Below are 20,023 nucleotides of genomic sequence, written 5' to 3'. Positions count from 1 at the left end.
ATAAACTCTCTTTTCTGCTTAATCAGCTCAAGAGAAATGGCTTCAGTTGCTTTAAATTAAGGGTGATGGCTGATATATCCACCTCAGAGTGTTGGTGCTATAACTAAGGAATATATATCGTCACACGATTTGGCATCCTCAATTTACCTGCTAAGAACATCTCCCAAGTGCGTTATCTGTACCGAGGCTCTTGAGGTATTGGCTTTTGAGGGAACCCAGTGAAGACACCCTATTAATGGAAGCCCAATCTCAGGATAATTGTTACACATTGACTTTGAACATTTTAGATACAAATAAGTATTGAAAACTAAAATTCCAAAGGGAAGGCCTCCACCATTGTTTTCTTCCATTAAAGTGCTAAAATACTGATTTTTATTTTTTTGATTTTGAGATCATCCCCTTGACTTTCTGTACCATTAATATATCTGGTATACATTATTTATTTTCCACAAAAATGCTGGCAAAATTCTCTAAAGGGAACAGTCTTTTTAATATATCAAGTCATCTTTTTGTTTATCCCAGAGGCAAGGGTTTAATTTGTGTTTGACTGAAAATAGTGCTGAAATTTGAGGCTGCATTTAAAAGAATAAGATTAACATTCTGTAACATTCTACTGATTGGAATGTAGTTTACAAGAAAAACTAATTATTTTTAAAGAGAAGTTAAAAACCTTGACCAAGAATATGTTAATGATTTTCATTTGAACAAATTAAGAGAATTGATTCATCTTTTGCAAAGGAATCCAGTTACACTTAGCCAGAGAACATTCACCATGTTTGGGTTCAGTGTCTCTGGAAACCTGAAAAAAAAAACCCCTAAAACTAAAGGGCATTTTCCCTGCAGCCTCTAACTTGACAATTCAATTAAGATTTGTTGATAAAAGACTGCACCAGCTAAAATATATAATCCTAATTTTGGAATCAATAAGCATTTCTGTGATTTTTATATACTGTAAATTATGTACTTTAATTTATGCCTATCTGATGTCCAAATATGTTGGTAAATGAGATGCCTAAAGCAATGTTTGGGGGTAGAATATAATTCTGTTAATGTTGAAGAGACGTGACACTTGTATTCTAATCATAACAGAGCTTAAGTGGACTGTTTTAACAACTTGCATACTAGACTCATTATATTTGCATAGCGGCCCTTCTGTTTCTAGTCTTTTTTACCTGGCTGATCCACACACACATCATAAAAGACAAATTGAATGCACCAAGAGGAGTTTTAGGCAATTGCCTCCACAATTTTCTTTTTGTCTCCCAAAAAACTCATACCTCCTTCTGGTCTGCTTTTGTTTTCAATTGCCTGTATGTGTAACAGTTCCAGGTGAGGCCAAACTTAGAACATTGAGTGAGAGCTGGCAGCCTTTCTCGGTTTAAGTACCTGTAGCCGGTCTCCTTGGAGATCTCTGTTTTACTCTTAGTTATGTTATATATTCAGGTACATATCCTCTTGGGGGTAAGTCTGATAACCAGGTGTTTTTCCTCAAGACTTCTTGATATACAGAGCTTGCCTCTGGGGTAGGATATGGAGAGATGTGCACACTGATGAAGGAGGCACTTGGGAAAAAATGAAGCAGGATCTAAACAACTTGCTTTTTGAGACTTAACTTTGTAGAAATTTTCTGACAGATTGAAGTAGTTCAGTCCAAGATGTTTCATTGGAAAATAGCACCAAGATCTTTGAAGTGGAACTGTCTCAGTTGTTAGTGCTTAAGACCTAGCCAAGTCAAGAACCTAGATGTCCAAAATAAGCAGATTTGACCAAAGCACATACGAGAAGCAAAAAGCTACTCCAGGAGCTTCCAGGAATGGCCTAGCCCATTATCAGTTTGGGGGATGAATAGCTATATGTGTGCAAGTATAAACTTGAAGGCTAACTATGGGAAGACTATACAGAGCTGAAGATAAGAAAGAATATCATTGCAGCAGTAGACAGGTGGTCCTCAAACTGCGCAGTACAGGTGCTCAGTAGAGACACCAAGTGCAATAAAAATAACTCTGGTGCTAAAGGCCTAGATGGACTTTTGGTTATCGCTCCCCACTTCTTTTTAGAAGCTGAACTAATCATTGTGGACAGTTTGTTGTGGTGGCAGACATCGGTGTTTCTGCAAATATGAGAATGAGGTATGCCAGCTGACAAATTTAGTTGTGGTTTCGAGCTCTGCTCACTCCTAGAGTTTAGCAGTCTCCCTATACTCCCATGTTTCTGAGTATAAGCTACATGTATCATGAAACTTAGATCAAAGTTATATTTTTTCCTACATAAAAGAATAATTGAGCAGAAAAATATAGTCGATAACTGTATTTCTTAAATACCCTCAAAATTCAGAATACTCAGAAAGATTTCTTTGTTTTCCTTTATTTTTTATTTTTTTTAATCTTATTTTAGTATTACTTTCAAGTATACAGCACATTGGTTAGACATTTGTAAAGGTTATAAAACTATCCCCCTGGCTCTCCACCTAGCCATTATATTAATGCTAACCACATTCCCTATGCCGTGCTCTCCATCCCTGTGACCATCTATCAACTACTAATTTGTACTTCTTTATCCCTTCACCCTATTCTCCCAGCTCCCCAACCCCACTCCCCTCTGGCCATCCTTTGATTAGCCTCTGTATTTATGAGTCTGCTTTTGATTAGTTTGTTCTTTTTGTTCCTTAGATTCCACATGTAAGTGAAATCATATGGTATTTATCTTTCTCTGTCCAACTTATTTTACTCAGCATAATAACCTCCAGGTCCATCCGGGTCATTGCAAATGGTAATATTTCATTTAGTAGGAAAGATTTTTAAAAAGAAAAAACAATATGTAGATTTATAACAGCCTATTTTATAAATCTCAAAATGTTTAGGTAAACAGTAAGGACCTGGTAAACTAAGAAAGGTCCTGAGACACTAAGAACTCCTGCAAGATAAAAACAAATTCTACAAATAAAGACAAAATACATGTATTGTCCAACTGAAGAAAAAAAAAATTGCAATATATGACAATAAGGTTCTAATTTCTTTAATATAAAATTAACACTTGCTAATCGATAAGAAAAAACAACAGAACAGACAAAAATTTACATAGGGTATAGATTTGCAATCAATTTAAAATATTTTATTTAATAAAGAAATGTCGTAGGCACAAAACAAAGTCTCCATCATGAGTCTTGTTTCCAATAGGCAGGCCTGATAACCAGCTGGTAAATCCTTGTATGGCAATACTAGTTGCTTATGACTTGTGCCCAATCTAGTCAGTACCCATGCCCCATTCAGCTATTAAATGGTTTAAATATAATCCCTGATAGTAGGGGATTTATAGACAATAAACCAACAAAAATATATAGCAGAATCTCTCAACCTCTGCAGTATTGACATTTTGGACCAGGCTGTCCTATACATTGTAGGGTGTTTAACAGCATCTCTAGAATCTACCCCATAGATGGCGGTAGTAGCAGCTCCTCCTCCCCAGTTGTGATAACCAAAATGGTTTATAGACATTGTCTAATGCCCCTTGTCTACAACCACAGATGATGTGCCAGATAAAGTGTCGTAAAGTTGAGAGGGGAGAGATAGGACAGAGGGAGACATGTGTACTTTCAGTAAGAGCTCTGAAAAGATGCCACCTGAGTGGCAGTGAGTGAGTGAGCCACGCTGCTATAGAGGGAAGAGAATTCCAGGCAGAGTGAACAGCAAGAGCAAAGGCTCTGAAACGTAATAAGAATGTCTGGCATGTTTGAGGAAGGGCGAGAAAGTCACAGTACTTAGAGCAGAATGAGAGAGACAAAGGTTGGTAGGTGAAGTCAGAGAGGGAGCCAGGAGCCAGATCTTTTGGGATCTTGTAGAACTTCGAATTTTACTTTGGATAAAATGGAAAACCACAGGAAGGTTTTTAGAGAAGACTGATAATCTATCTCATGTTAACAGAAAAAAAAGGGGGGGGCTAAAAATAGCTAAGAATCTTATGAAAAAATAATCAACTTCAGTTGTAATTAATTCAAAGGACTTTTAAAAAATTGATATACCACTTTTTTCACCAAAGACGTTAGCCAAGATTAAAAAGTTGAAACATCCAGTGATGGTAAATCTTTAAGAAAACAGGTACTCTCCTCTGCTTTTAATGGATCTAAATTGGTGTAATTTCTTTGAATAACAATTGTCAATATCTATTAAAATTTTTACATTGGTGCAATAATTACATTTAAAAGTAACTTAACATACAGATATAGTTACACAAATGTCCAAAAATATATAAAATTCTTCCTGCTGCATATTTCAAAATAGTAAAAACTCAACATTTTGCTCACCGTTCACTAACATTGGACTACTTATATAAATTACAGCAAATCCATGTGATAGAAACTGTGCCTTAATCAAACGTTTAAGTTAAATCTATATAGGCTGATATGAAAATATCTCCAAGAAAATATTTTTAGTTTAAAAAAATAAAAAACTAAGTACAAAAGCAGCTTATAGTATAATTCTATTGTTACGTAAAAGGCACAGATGTGTTTGTCTAAGGATATTTATTTTTTTTATATCTGGTCCAATTAACTGATTTGTTCCCTATAATTTTCACTAAACATAATAAAATTTGATTACTAATGAAGGGTTCTTTTTTCTTGGATGCTTGATTTTTAGAACTTTGCTTATTTTGTGGATTTACATTGAGGCACTCTCATTTTTTAAGGTATTACATCTCTTACATTTATATTTTAATGTAACTTTAAATAATACAGTAATTCTAAAAGTAGAAACTATGTACTAGCCTATGGGAAGAAAATTTATGGAAGGATACATAAAAACTGGTTATCTCTGGAGAGTGGAAGTAGGAGTGAGTGGGGTGAGAGATTTTACATTTCATTTTATACCTTTATGTATTTCTTAAACTTTTAACCATGTGCATATTTTCTATAATATTAATAATAATTTAAAATAAAATAAGAAAATAAAGTCTTCTAGAATATCAGTGCCATTTCATGAGCAGTCTCCACACTAGTGGTTTGTCTGTGGCCTTGCCACCCTGAACAAGCCCAATCCCATCTGATCTCGGAAGCTAAGCAGGGTTGGGCCCGGTTAGTACTTGGATGGGAGACTACCTAGGAAGACCAGGTGCTGTAGGTGTAAAAAATAGAAAATAAGGGATTGTAAACTGACAAGGTCCTTGCAATCTGTAAGGTCAACCAAGGACTGCCTAGCCTTAAAAACAAAAACAAAAACAAAAACCTCTACACCAGTGGCATTTCCCATCTAGGATTACCCTATTAGAAATGATAACAGATTTTGTTTTCCTGGTTTTTATTCTCAATATTCTGATTCCATGTGCACTTGCTCTGGTTACCTAGAACTCCAGGTTACCACCTCATGTGATTTAACCTGTGGCTTATCTGCTTGCTTAACTGAGATACAAATCTGGCCTTCTATGAAAGAGGGTCAGACCCAGTTTCATAAACCTACAAGTCCAAGTAGCAACACTATCTCTTAGAAAATGCTATTGTAAAAAAGATGGTAATATTTAATAGTATCTACCAGTAAGATGCTTAATAACTGTGTCACATCCAATTTAGAGTTAAAGATTAAAAACTGTTTGCTATTGTTGTTCTCATGCTTTTATTATAAAATTATAAGATTAGTATGGATTTTATACGGTTTAGGGCTGTGTGAGCAGATGCATGGATTAGTGGGCATTTGGTCCTTTCAAAATTTCCATGGAGGCATTTGTTCCATGCCAAAAGGTTCTTGATATTTAGTCCTGTCCAAAAGATCCACGGAGACATTTGGTCTGCATAATTAATATAAATCCTGTTCTTTTCCAAGTTTCGAACCCCAGCCCATCTTCTTAACTCCATAGACATTACCAGCTAGACTACAGAGGCAAGAAGAGTTGTTATTGGTGACACAGCCACAACAGTTATTGGACCAATAAAATTTGATAGTATTCTTTATGTATTAATCCTGTAAACCAAAAGTATAAATAAACATTCTGGGCCATTTGAACCCTGGTACATTTTCTAAGCAAGCATAGATGTTTTGAGAGGACCAAATATCAAGGACTTGTCAGCATGGACTAATTGTCCTTGAAGATGTTTTGGACTGGACCGAATGTTCTGCAATGGATGCATGCCTAGCTCAAAAGATTTACTCACACCATACAACAAACATAACGATTACAAAATAGTAGATGAAATTGGTAATTTTTTTTCTTATGGGCCTTTAATGACTCCATTTTAGGTGCCATACAGGCCAGAGAATATATGGGAATATTGTTTCAGATTGACTTGAAACTTATATAGTTCGCAAGGGAGGATTTCTTATCCTTCTGTTAACCACCCTTCATTCCATGGTTGATTTCCTCTCGCCATTCTTATAACACTACTTTGCTAGCCATTATTCCCACTTCTCAAGTCTAGCTTGAGTACTTTTCATCTCTGCTACTATGATAGATTACCCTGAGCTGTTAACAAGTAGCCAATAATAAACGATGGCATTCTTGACATTTTCACAAGAAGTAAAACCGTGTATATAGGTGTACATGTCAATTATTTGATGTCCAAACTCATTTCATGCTTTTTCTAACCTTTATTTTTCCCTTTTATATCTAACATCTGTTTCTGAGCAGTTTTCTAGATAAAAAAAAAGTCCTGATTTGTTGACATCTTCTTGCTGAATAACTGTCAGATTTCCATTTGGCCTTTATGCTTTCTTCAGCTCCAAGTGGATAAACACTAAGGGAGAAAAAAAAAAAAACATTCTAAATAGCGTATGGGTTTTTTTCCTATTCTGCCAGTGTCAGTGGCATTGCAGATCCAATTAATAAATGTGGTTTGCTGCAGCCAAGAACGGTTATTATTTTTCAGTAATTATATTAAGACAGTATTAAAATGATTATTCAGGTACACTACTCTTAAGGACAGATGAGATTCTATAAAACTATCTTGAAAAGCTAATTTGATGAAATCGTATTTGATATTTTAATTACACCATTGGAGATATTACCATGGAAAACAAATTCTCCAATTGCCTGAGTCAAAAGCTTTCAGGAAAGAAATGACTACTATGGTGATTATTATTGTGGTTGCTGGGAAATGTAAGATAATAGCATTCCAGACGGTCATGCACCTAGTAATTGGCTCTTTTCACCTTCAGGTATTGAACATTTGGACAGATCTTAGCAATGCCTTCCCTACTTCATGAGCTACCCCTTCATTATTTCCTTCCATTATAAAACCTTAGGAATTTCTGTTTTGCCGGAGTAAGTCCAGGTACTACATAGAATCTTCCTACCTCCTATGCTTTTAAAATGTGCTTTTGGACCTGCACAGATAGGTGACTGACACACAGTATATTCCTAGAGAAAATTTCTTAACTTCAAATAATGTGTTAGTTTCTGATTTTAACCAATTTTTAAGTTTCAAGTTTCATATATTGAGCAATGAATGATATCTGCTATGAATATTTCATTTATAATAAACCTATTAATGTAGCAAGTAGGAGATATTAGCAACAGGACTTTAATATTTAACGAGCCTCAGGAGGACTGCTACCACTTTGTATGTGAAAATGTATTTTATATGAGACTTAAAAGGAAAAGAAAAAATTTTACTTGCAAGCATAGGAATTATTGAGAAGTGATAATAATGCTGTATGTCTTTCAAAAATATGATTACATGAGAAATTATGTTTTTAATATTATAAAAATAGATTCTTAAATTTAAGATACATGCATTAGCAATATGGATTGAAAGTTTCTTGAAATCTAATTTTAATTACCTGCCTTGTAACCTGTATATTTTTGTGATCAAATACAATAATAAATGATAACTAATAAATATGTAACTCATCAATTTTTTGTTTATTTAAGTTACCAGCTCTGACAATGAATAATTACTTACAATTTTTACATTATATTTAGTTTTTTTTCTTTCCAAGCACCTTTATAAAACAGAATCTCTAGAGCTAAAACATAATTTTGAGCCATATCTTTTTCCTCTACATGCCTCATGTATATTCTCCTTCCAGAAATTCCTTTGAAGTGGCGACAGGCCAAAAGATGGAAGAAAGAAGCAATAGAGAGAAATCAGAATTTCACTGCAGCTATTTATATTATTATGAACTCAATTTACGAATCGCTGATTTAAAAAGTGATAGGAAGTGGTGAGAAAAGAGATCAGATAGAATAAATAAACTCAGTCTTGGAGGAAAGGCTGAGAAGCTTGGATTTAATTCTACAAGTAAAAGAAAGTCAGTGAAATTTCCTGACCAAGGGATCAGCATAATAAAAATTTGTCTTTGAAAAGATTAATCTGCAGCCGTGTCACAAATTAATAGAAGTCAAAAAAAAAAAATGGGAAAGAAAATGATATTGGAATCTGGTTATAGTCATCCTAGCCAGAGGTCCTGACCACCTGGAGTAAAGTGCTTGTTAGGCAGAGGCAGATAGCATTTAAGAAATATTATGAAAAAGAAATGGGCAGAGTTTAGGAACTGATTGGTATGGGTGACAAATGAGAGGGAAAGATCAAAGAGGTTGTCAGGCGATGGACTCAGTAGTGCAGCAAAATTAATACTTTTTTTAATGTAATGACATCTTTTTAAGAAAGTCATAGCCACTTAAGGATAGAAGTTCTAATTTTAAAATCCAATGATAGAGAGAAATACATAAGCACAAACAACTGCCATTAACTCAGTAATGTTTTTAGATGAAATTGTATTTTGTGAATCAAGCAGCCGTATGTCTGCTCACACTGTGCACTGTTTGACTTTTCTGCATATTGACATTGATATGAACGCTACTTTAGGAGTTGTGTAGTACACAACCTACCCTACCATACACAGTGGTCATGACTATAGCATCAATACATCTTTGGAAACTGTTGAGCAAAACTTGAGGAAACCCATTTATTCGGTTCTCATATTACTGTCTCGTTCAAAATGGCTCCAGGGACTATCTCGTTCAAAATGGTCTGCAGGGACTTCTCAATTCCCCAGGGGACAGTCATCCATAGATTGGCCACCAACGGAAGGAAAAGAACAGGAAGATTATATTGTTGTGACCAGTGGAGGGAAAGTTCGTAGATGGAAGAACCCTTCCTCACCAAATCCCTGGTCTCTCTCTGCTTTCTAACTTTAAGGTGGGGCCGAGAATGATCTACTACACGATATTAGTTTCCAAGGGTTGTTATATAAAAATTACCACAAAGTTGGTGGCTTAAAACAACAGAAATTTTTTTCTCACAATTTTGAGGGTCAGAAGCCCAAAATCAAGGTGCCAATAGGGTTACGCTCCCTCTGAAAGCTCTAAGAATCTTCATTTGCCTCTTCCAGCTCCTGGTAACTCCCGGCAACCCTTGGTGTGCTTTGGCTTGTCACTGCATCATTCCAATCTATATCTCCGTCTTCACATAGTCTTCTCTGTGCATCTCTGTGTATCTTCTCCTTATAAGGAGCTCAAATAGGAAAACGATAGCCACAAAGCTATATTGAGACTGGGTTAAAGCAAAAAATGTTTTGATTGAACAAAACAGCATAGGATATTAAAGGAAAGGCAAGGTCTCCAAGCTCCTGCTTTACCTATTGAGTACACAGCCTTCCCTCAAGCAGTGACTTTTACACATATACCCTGAGATAGGCAAGACCTACTTTTATTTCACTATGAAAAAAGGAAATGAAGGAAAGGAGATAGGACATAATCCTGCAGGCTTATTATCTGACTTTCTTTTCATAAAACAAAAACTTTTAATTTTGTTTTTAATTGATGTTTAAATTTTATAATTAGTTACTATCTTGATCTTTCTTTTTCTAGTTTATTCATTGAAGCCTGACTGGAATATTTTATTTTATCTGATTGTTTATTAATGTAGAATGGAATGTGTGTTGATTTTTTAAATATTAGTTTGTAATTCTTTTTGAAGTTGGAATAAAATTATGTATTTTTAAAAATTCATTACAATTTTTTTTTCCTGACGAATTCTTTATCCTTGGCATAAGGAAACAGGAAAGAGGTAATATGAGAAATAATTTTACATTTATAAAACTGAGTTCTTTCTTACTCTTTTTTTCATTTTCATGTATCAAATTAAAGGAAAAATTACATCATTGTAGGAATCTAGTAACCTTTTCTATATAAGGATAAGTTTGTTCTCCTGTCTAAATTAAATAAGAACAGAAGAAATCAGTTTAACCAAAATAATAAGAGCTGATGGTAAAAGATGAGTAAAAATCTGCCCCTGCTACTGAAATGCTGAACAAAATAGTGGTTAAAAAATATTATTATTGTTATTATGCATGCCTCAGTGGTGATATTTACATACTAATCTGCCTTAATGAAGGACAAGTTGGTTTGAGAAGACTTCACTGGGAGATGACATTTTAGCTAAACCTGAAAGGATGAGAACGATTTTGCCAAGCAGAGAATAGGTTGGAAAAGGATATTCGAGGTAAAATAAATAGCTATGCTAATTGATAGTGTGTGTCGTATTCAGAAAATGTTAAGAAATTTATTGTGCCTAAAAAATAAGGTTTGCATAGCAAATAGAACAGTTGAGAATGAGGAATGATGAAGTATATCAGGATCAGGTTACAGCATGCTGTATCCATATAGTAGAGATAATATCTTACAAATACTAAATAGATGGATTTTAATATCCCCATTAAAGCATATTTCTGTGCATTCTTGCACTTCCAAAGTCAAGACATGAGGCTTACTTCTCATGTCAGGGTAGGCAAAATACTGTAAAATAAAGTAGGTTTTGATGAGCTTTAAGTCTCAAAACAGATTTTCTTGACCTCTTTAGAAAGATAGTAATTGAGAGAGCTAGGTATTACAAGAATGAGAAAAAGACTTTCTAAATTCCTTGACCTCTCCCCTTATATACAGTTTGTGTATGGGAGAGCCAATCCAGACAAAAAGGTTAAGTTGGAAGAGTCTGCCCCTTTCAGTCATGTGGATTTAGTAGAAAGACAAGAGATAGATGAATGAGACCAGTAGCATATATTCTCTTTCCTCTCCATTCCTGCTTTGAAACAGCAAAGGGATTGCAGGTAGAGGGTGAGGCATGAGAGGGAAGGGCATTTAGAAACATTGAAACAGAAACTGTAAAGACCAAGGACATTGGACCTAGTAATTCACTGCTCAGGAGCAGCCACAGGCCTGGGAAAACCCCATCCTCCACTCAGAGCAATGTCCAGCATGGCATGGGAACCATGATATGGAGGTGAGGATACATGAAATATCACATAAACAACCTGAGGCACACCTGGATGCTCATGGCCTATGTGTGTCCTACAGAGACCCCAGAAGTTTCTGAAGGCTCTAAAGAGAGAACTCGAAGATACCAAGAGTACCAGCAGGCAAGCATAGCCTGGGGGCAGAGAAAGGACGCTCTGTAAAAGAAGTTTAAGGCCCAGAGCATATGACCAGACTTCAGTAGTGGGTGCCACCACATCACCCTAAAAGATGCACCTCAATGTTTACAAATCCAAGGAGAATACTCATCCAGCCTTTTCACAGCAGAGATTAGCCAATCAGCCAGCTAACATATATGTTTTAAGTAGCTAGATGCTTTGTTGTAGGAATATAAAAATGAACAAGACAGGCAGAACTTTCTGATAATTTTTGACTTGAGCCCCAAATCGTGAAAATGAGGCAGCACATGCAAATCTAGGGGAAGATATGGTGTGAGCTAAAGCACTGTGAATGAGAAGGACAGTGGCAGGAGATGAAGTCAGAGAGAGAGGCAGAGGCAGAAGATACAAAGCCTTTAAGGCCATGGTTGAGAGTTTGGATTTTATCCTGACTACAATGGGGAATCATTGAGAGATTGCATGAAAGAGAGTGTGATGTGATCTGATTTCCCATTAGAAAAATAATTTTAGGTGCTATATGAAGGGTGGACTGTAAGTGACAAAGGTAGAAATAGGGAACTAGTCAGGAAATGATTTTAGCAGTCCAAGTGAGAGATGACAGAAACTTAGACAATGATAACAGCAGAGATAGTGAACACTGTTGGATTTGGCATATCATTTGGAAGCAGAGCCAACAGGTCTTGCTGATGGATCTAACTGGGATATGAGGTAGAGAGAGTAATGGAGTCTGTTGTTTTGAGCAACTGGGGTGCAGTAGCCATTAAGAACGTGGGGAGGTTTTGGTAGGAGATAAGTGAATTAGGGGAGAGGTGGAATCAAGAGTTTTGTCTTGGCCATGTTAAGTTTTAGATGCCAATTAGATATCCAAGTGAAGATATCAGGTTGGAAGATGGTTATATGATTCCAGAGCAAGACAATTTAGGGTTAGAGATGAAAAAGAAATCAGTCTACAGGTCATCTGCAGCATATAGATGGTATTTAAAGCTAAGAGCTATGATGGAGTCACCTAAACAGGGAGGAAGGACCTCCTCCCCTCACCGCCACAGGGCTGGGTGAGCTGCGCCACCCTCTCCCCTCAGCCCAGAGACTCTTGGCAAGTAATCATAGAAGGAGAAGAAACCTGAGAGACTGAGCATCCTGTAAGAAAATACACATTTATCTAAAGGAATGTTTAATATTAGTTTACTGGATTATATTTACAGGTTCAAAGTAAAATTTAGATTTTCTTTTACCCTCTACATAGTAAATGAGCGCTTATCAGATCTGACCTAAAGAAAATGAAGTTCCATTTTCTTTACTCACCTGAGCATAGTATGAATAAATGTAGCTTCATATCTAATTTTAAATCTGACAGTTCCTACTATCAACAAACATTTTCCCTTTACTCTCCTGAAATGAAATTCATAGATAATAAAACCGATTTCAAAAAATTAATATAATTTTAATGTCATATATATGAGAAATAATGGAAAAGTAATTTATTATAAAATAATACGTATTTCAACATGTCGATGCTCTGGCACAACTACACTGGAAAACATGAAGTAGTCAGATGCTTGCATCTATATTTAAGCTCCCCACAAATGTGACAGCCACAAATGCGGATGTGTTTTTGGCAACTCAGATACCCCAAGCAGCATTTGCCATCAGTAACATGATTCTCCAAAATGGCAAACAACTTTTGTAAAGTTCTGAACAAAACTAAGGTACATTCCTCAATTTACACAATAGTTGATCTTTGAACCACATGGGCATTAGGGATGCCAATTTCTCCTCATTGTGTATAACCTTTGACTCACCCAAAACTTAACTATTAATAGCTTACTGTTGACTGGACGACTTACTGATAACATAAATAATTGATTAACATATATTTTGTATGTTATATGTATTATATGCTGTATTCTTACCATAAAGTAAGCTAAAGAAAAGAAAATTTTATTAAGAAAATCATAAGGAATAGAAAATACATTTATAGTATTTACTGAAAAAAAAATCCACATATAAGTGGACTACACAGTTCAAACCTGTGTTGTTCAAGGGTCAACTGTACTTCCATTCCTATAAAATTTGTTTAAATGCATATATAGGTTTTTCACTTACATGAATTTCTTGGGAGTCATTTTAAAGTGATGTGGAAGGTGAAATAATTTTTTATTATGCAAGACTGTCCATGCATTGTAGGACATCTAGCCTCCTTGGCCCCTGCCTAATGAAAGGCAATAGTACTCCCAATCCTTGTGACAACCAAAAATGTGCCCACAAATTTGCAACTATTCCTAGGGAGCCCTACTATTCCCATTGAGGACCACTTTTTAAGTGATATAAGACTATTTTTTAGTTAATAGAGTACCAATGAAAAATTATCAGCAGAAAGATATCATCAATGGGATTGTACAGATGGAAACGGATAGAAATTAGTGGCTAAGAGTTCCATCAAGTGGCTGTTGCAGTATTTTAGATAATAGATAATAAAAGCCTAAGTTGACTATGGCATAATAAAGAGAGAAGAAGAATCAGAATCTAGAGATAGTCTAAAAAAAAAATGAAAAAACTCGAAGGTCAATTATACATAGAATGGAGAAGAGAGAGAAATGCAGGATGGCTCTGAGCTGTCTAATTTGAGAGACCAGATAAGTGATAATACAACTAGCCATCTAATGAATACAAAAAGAAAAGCAGATTTGCAGGACACAGGGCGGGGTGTGGAAGATAAGTTAAGTTCCATTTCATGAATATACAGCTTGAAGAAGCTGCAGGGCATTTTTGTTTTCACCTAATTTGCACCATTAATTCATTTAACAAGTATGTATTGACTATCAGCTATTTGCCTGTCACTGGGTTTGTAGCAGTAAGACAGTAATGTATCCTGCCCTCAAGAAATTTACCATGTAATGAGTGAGAAAGACATTTCAACCAATAACTATACACACAATTGTCTAACTATAATTATAGTTAGTGCAGTTGTGATAAATGCAATAAAGAGTTTGGCATCCAATGAAAAGTTGACCTAATTAGTCTGGGCAGTGGGAAATGGCCCCTGCCTGAAAGACTCCCACAAATTTTTTACGTCCTCCAGTCTCCCAACTATACCTCTTTACTTTGCTCTGCATTACTAGAGTACGACACTGGTTGAAAATCATCAAAATGACCTATTCAGTTTCCTCAGCCATTGTCTTGTGGTTTCTGAGCCAGGCCTGCAACCTTTATTATCTATCATGGCTTTTCCATGAGAAGACCTGCAACTGAACTCACTGGGAAATCAAATAAAATAAATCACTTTTCCCTATCCAAAACCAGACCTTTTCTTATGAAACACCTCTAACTTTTGGTTAAGCTGTGAGAGCAACTAACCTTTCTGAAGCCTCAAGTCCATCCATGGAGCTGGCTCCTCACGCCTGTGTCTCTATGCCAGAGAATTGTCAGGTATGCTTGGAAATGTCTACCTGCCTCTTAATGTCACCTCTCCCATTATCCTCATAAAACTCTACCTTCACTTTCCTGATTCAAATGGACAGTCTATAGGAAAGCTGTTTCTGTCAGAAATTGTGACCAACAATCTTTATAGGACTAGTAAAGCAAAAGCCAATCTAACAAAATTGCAGAGCAGTTTTAGCAAAATCGGCAAGCAAGTCATCAGCCAGAATCCTCATGTCTGTGGCAGTAGACAGGAACAATGAGAAAATGACACTCCCTGTACCCTAAAGGAAACTTGATCCCAAGGGAATCCCTCCCCACTTACACCTTGTGAAGAAAAGCTGGTACAGCAATTTCCCAAATGACAAAGTTTCGATTATTATCAGAATAAAAGGAGGAGGTGTTACATAAAGTGAACTTTGGACTATAAGACTCTGTGGATGAAATAAGTTTCTTCTTAAAGTCTGGCCAAATGATGTTCATAATATCTGTCTTCAAATGAGTCAATATCGAATTTGTCAGAAGTCATAGCAGCAACACAGGGGAAACGGGAAAGATTTTTCATGTTTTGAAATGTTCACTGCAAAACTTTTAAAAATAATTTTAATAAATAAGTCACTTCTGCTTTCTAACTCAGTTTGAAAAATTCAACATTTGTGTGAACTTCTGAATTTTGCCCCAGACCCAAACCAGAGTTCACACATACACATGCACATACTCCACACTTTTTTTTTCAATAGAACACCTCTAAAATATTAAAATCCATGCTATGGTGAAAATAAAAAATGTAATATCTATCTGTATTTAAAAACATCATCTCAGATAAATAAGAAAAAATTGTGAATTCATAAAGCTCCAGCTATTCCCAAAATACATAGTAGCTCTATCAAGAAAACTTAAGTGATTAGAAATTTTGTGTAATCTTAATTAATTAAACAGAGGTGCTCCCAGAGATGAAGAGAACAGTTTTGCATCTGCAATATGCTGTTTTACTATTACCATTGACAATTTGAAGACTAGGCACAGGCATCCTTTGTAGGGAAGACAGGGTCTATGGAACATGTATAGGAGAGTAATTCATCTGTGTTATTGTCTAATTAGAAAATTGAGAAAAATTATGTACTAAAATACTCCAACTATTTTAAGAGAGAGAAATAACATAATGTACATGTGCTTACATAAATAGATAATCACAAGTCATTATTAGTATATATTATATTTTAACTATGATTTCAGTGAAGATAGAATCAGTTGCATTTCTAATATAATAGGTGTGCCTTTTTAAAAATATTATTTCTATGGTTACTAAAAATGATGACTGTGGAAAGTATTGAACTATCTTGATAATTGGGACTAGAAAAAGGGAGGACGATAAACAGATTCAAACAAAATATATATAAATAATTATATAATATATATAAATAATTAGTTCTCTCTTAGCTATAATCTCTTTGGGAGCCTCTTTTCAAATTCAGACATGAGAACCTGGGAAACACAAGCTGATGAAATATTCTGAAAAATCCTCCAGGGAAAAGAACATCTACAAAACAAGCATATCAAAGGAATTGTGTTCAAGAATTTAAGCCAAAGTGTTAACACTAAAAGAGCAATATAGGATCACAAAAGTAAAATTATTTGCATTACCATTTTACATCATTCTCTCTGTTTAGGAACTTAAATAATTACTTTCAAGAATATATTCATTATATGAAATTTAAACATTATAGTTATTTTGTCTATCTTAGTTTTTTAAAAAATATTGTTTTTATGATAACATTTAACTTAATAAAATAAAACCAAAAACTCCTCCAGAAAATATTCTGTTATTTACATAGCTTCCTCTCTTGCCACATCAACCTGAAAAATATTAAGGCAACTTTGATGCTCATAATAAATCTCATGGGATTTGAGAACGTTTTTATGAATACTAAAGTTCCTATGAGAAATATTTGCATTTTGCCACTGCATGAAAAAAAACAAAGCAAATTGCAAATGAAGTAGAGAGAACACAAGTTAAAATATTTCACCAAATTTTAACTCTTGAGTACCTACCAAACCATTGTGATAATCTTGTCATTGACTAGTTAATATGGAAAAATTAATTTTTAATGTTAAGTAGTTTTCTAAAAGTAGAAACCATCCTAACCCTAATCTTGTTTCACAATTTAAAATGTTGATATATGATTAGATTACCTTCCGAATTACTAGTAGAAAGTAACTACTGTGATATTTATTTTTATATTTTAATATATCCGATGGAAAAAATAGTTCTACGAATTTAGCAAGATATAAAAACTTGTGATAATTTCTGTGGTTAAAATTCTTATGCATTATTCAGTACTTATATATTTTCATTTTTAATGACATGAATAGCACTCTCACAGAGTACTTACAAAATTTAAAATTCTTGATAGAACAGAAAGGACTTTTACAAGTCACCTAATATGAAAACTACACTAGAAATTTATTTCTGAATTATAAAATCAAACATACTCGAAGTAAAAGAAAAAATATGTTTGGTATCTAGTCCTACTTCTGTTGACTGTTCTATGCCTACTTCTGTTTTTCTATTGGGTTAGTTGCCCTTTTCCCATTGATTTAAAGGTTCTTTGTATACTAGACACTGGCCCTTTGTTTAGCAAATGTGTCACAAGTATTTTTTTCTAGTTTGCAGTTTATTGATTCTTGCTTACTATATTTGAGATGGTTTTTACATATAATTATGTATATAACTTAAGAATAGCTTATTTAGTGGCTTCTAATTTCCATGATATTCTTTAACGTGTCTACATTACTCACTTATGTTTTCTGCTTATACATTTATGATTTTGTTTAATAACACTTAAGCCTTTGATCTAGCCATTTTTTTTATTTTGGTTAGAGTAAAGAAGATAACCCCATTTCTGATTTTCCAAGTGACTAGCCACTTATTTCAATTTCATCTATTACCTCTTTTTTCCCTCTGACTTGAAATGACAATACCTTTTGTGGTAGACAGAATAATTATCCCCAAGATATATTTACATCCTAATCCCGAGAACCTGTGAATAAATTAGGTTACATGGCAAAGGGGAATTAAGGTTGCTAATCAGATAAACTTGTGATGTGGAGATTATCCTGCATTATCTAAGTAGACCCAATGTAATGACAAGTGTGCATTAAGTTTACGAAGGAGGCAGAAGAGTCAGTTACAGATGTTTGAAGCTATGCTGCTGGCTTTAAAGATGGAGGTGGGGACCAAAAATAATGCAGGCAGCTTCTAGAAAATGGAAAAGGCAAAGAAATGGATTCTCCCCTAGACTGTCCAGAAGGAATGCAGCACTGCTAACACTTTGATTTTAGCCCAGTGAAACCTATTTCAGACCTCTGACCTCCAGAACTGTAAGATAATAAATTCATGTGATTTTAAGCCAATGTTTGTGGTAATTTGTTACAGCTGAAATAAAAAACTAATATGCTTTATTTTACAAAGAAATTAATTTTCTAATTAATGGCAAATATAAAGAGCTCCTTATTTTTAAGCTTATGAGCTAAATCTCTTACATTTATTAATAATAAAAATTAGTAAAGGACTGAGAAGAAAAATGAAACTTAAAAATATAGCACAAATAATTAAAGGGTTGAACTATAGATAAAATGAATAAAAGACAGTAACTATTATGCAGTCCTACAGAACTATGGAAAGATATGGCAGATTCCGTTAAAGATGGGACAATCAATTCTTTTAACTTTAAAGTATAATTTTTTATGGATGTAACGGGCATTTTTAGAATTTCTAGAGCCACACAAATGAATGGCCATGATAATGATGCCATAAAATAAAGCTTTTACTTATGAGAATATATGAAACTTATGAGAAGACTATAGAACTTTCCTTTCTACGCATGTATGATTTCCTTTCTACACAACGATTGGAAAGAATAACTTCTCATATCAGCAAAAAGTGTTGTTTTTAGTAGAGAGTATCTAAGTGTGCTATCTTTCTCATCATATCTTTTTCTGATGTATAACAAGTTTGAAGTACATTAGGCTTTAAAAGGGTGTTGAGAGATTTACAGTCAAAAGGACACTGTAAGTTTAGGCTTTCAAGTACTCATTCAGCACCAAAAAATAAATCGGTAATGCATAAAAACATTAAGACAGAAAAACAAAAAGACCTAGTCAGACTCAAATATAAAATAAATCGCCATAGATGAAAAGCAGAAGAGAAATGTCACAAGCTCTGCTGAACTCTAAATCTCATAACAAGCATTGGTGACTAAAATTTGGTTTCCAAAGGCTAGCAGGGGTGAAAAATGTACCATGCAAGGTGGAGGACTGAAAACACATTCATCAATCAAAGCAAGGCCCTAAGGTGGAACTCACCTCCTAAGAGGGAAATGGAAAAACATTATCGTTGTGTCTGCTGCTTCAGCCATAACATATATATGTAGCTTTAGGCCTAGGCAGAGAGGATAATAGGCACAACTCTTTGACTATGAGGAAAAACAAGTCACTAGTTCTGTTATTGGAGAACAAATCTGCAATATTCCCAATCAATAATAACAAGGACACCAAACTAATATAAAACTTGATTTTGGCTTAGGGATCTGGGCAGAGGCAACTATACAAACACCAGACAAACAGGGTAAGCATAGGGTGAGAAAGAGGGAGAGAGAAATGCAAAGCAAAATTTCAAAATACATACGTGTGTGTGTGCGTGTGTGTGTGTGTGTGTGCACGCGCGCGCGCGTGTGTGTGTATGTGTATCTAAAAACAATAGCAATAAAATTAACAATCAAAGGCATCCATCTATCTCAGTTGAAATTAATTGAGAGAAAAGTCGCACAAAGATATTAAATAAATGTTTAGCAAGTTCAGTAATATAAATGAATGCATTGTTTTCATTTTAAAAAGAAAAAGAAATTTGAAATAAAAGGAGGCAAAAATTAAAGAAAAATCAGACAGATATGAGAATCATGGAAGTAATAGAAATAAAAAATAAAGCTATTGAGATTTTTAAAACTCTGTAAATGGAATAAAACTCTAGATGCGATATAACGAGTAGAAAGAGAATTAGCACACTTAAAGATAATATTGAGAAATTCACCCAAAATTTAGAGCTTAAGGACAAAGAGATTTATTTAAAAAGAAAGAGATAAATAGAGGAGTTAAGAATTTATATTTCTTCAAAAAGAGAGACTGTGAAGCTTTCATAGTTATCCGGTAAATATTTTAACAGCAGGTAATAGAGGAAATGGTAAAAAAAA

At 34.6% G+C, this 20,023-nt stretch overlaps 1 pseudogene; it reads left to right on the top strand.

Annotated features, from left to right (window-relative positions):
- The first annotated feature begins 4,998 nt into the window (after positions 1–4,998).
- Positions 4,999–5,117, top strand: LOC118608788 (annotated as a pseudogene).
- The last annotated feature ends 14,906 nt before the right edge of the window (positions 5,118–20,023 follow it).

The sequence above is a fragment of the Rousettus aegyptiacus genome, unplaced genomic scaffold (genome assembly GCF_014176215.1).
Source record: "Rousettus aegyptiacus isolate mRouAeg1 unplaced genomic scaffold, mRouAeg1.p scaffold_m13_p_10, whole genome shotgun sequence".
In the NCBI taxonomy this organism is placed as follows: domain Eukaryota; kingdom Metazoa; phylum Chordata; class Mammalia; order Chiroptera; family Pteropodidae; genus Rousettus; species Rousettus aegyptiacus.
The sequence above is the reverse complement of the archived record's forward strand: the minus strand, read 5'-3'. Positions and strand labels throughout refer to the sequence as shown.